The sequence below is a fragment of the Penaeus monodon genome, chromosome 25, assembly GCF_015228065.2.
Source record: "Penaeus monodon isolate SGIC_2016 chromosome 25, NSTDA_Pmon_1, whole genome shotgun sequence".
Lineage (NCBI taxonomy): Eukaryota > Metazoa > Arthropoda > Malacostraca > Decapoda > Penaeidae > Penaeus > Penaeus monodon.
This window is the reverse complement of record NC_051410.1, coordinates 27,408,131-27,408,822: the sequence shown is the minus strand read 5'-3', so window position 1 is coordinate 27,408,822 and position 692 is coordinate 27,408,131. Positions and strand designations below refer to the sequence as shown.

At 40.8% G+C, this 692-nt stretch overlaps 1 pseudogene; it reads right to left on the bottom strand.

The window, feature by feature from the left end:
- The window catches only part of LOC119589116, an 8,350-nt pseudogene that overhangs the window by 6,896 nt on the left and 762 nt on the right, over positions 1-692 (bottom strand).

Sequence of the window (692 nt, the reverse complement as noted above, 5' to 3'; positions counted from 1 at the left end):
GCCACCAACAATGAGAACAGAAGCACAGTGACAAATGTGTCAAGTGACCCTCCTCCGATTAAAAAGCCTCACCTGCTTTAGCCGAAAGACCTCAAGGTTTCGCACATGATAAACACTTCGGACTGACTCCCCAGTATAAGGTGGCTTCTCATAGTGCCCTTTGAGGTAGTCTGGGCCCTTATAAATCCCTGAAAGGCCCCCAATTCGCAGCCCTCCGAATCTGACCACAACCTGCATATCCCAGGGTAGTAAATGGTTAGGGCAACCCACCACACATAGGGGAATTCCTGAAGGTAGTTAGAGGCCTCATGGTTGCCCCCGATGAATATGGGTCACACGGGGCCTTCTTCTCACTGAATAATATCTGAAAGTAATGGATACAAATCAGTCCCCCCTCAAAGTAATGCAATGCCATGTTAGTTTGAATCTGATGGTAAAGAAAATAAAGGAGGCAGTTTCTGTTTACTGTATAATGGGTTTTCTCCATTTTCCAATAATATGAATATTCATCAAATATGTTCTAAAATATGGCAAGAAACTCTTACAATACCTTATTCTAAAGGAATGATAGCTGCTAATACCAGATTGGAAACTTTATTTTAGCATATTTACTTTTTCAAAATATGAAGGTAAAGATCTTGTTTTCCCTGAACAATACAATTTTATAACGATCCATTTCAGGATAGGGTTTA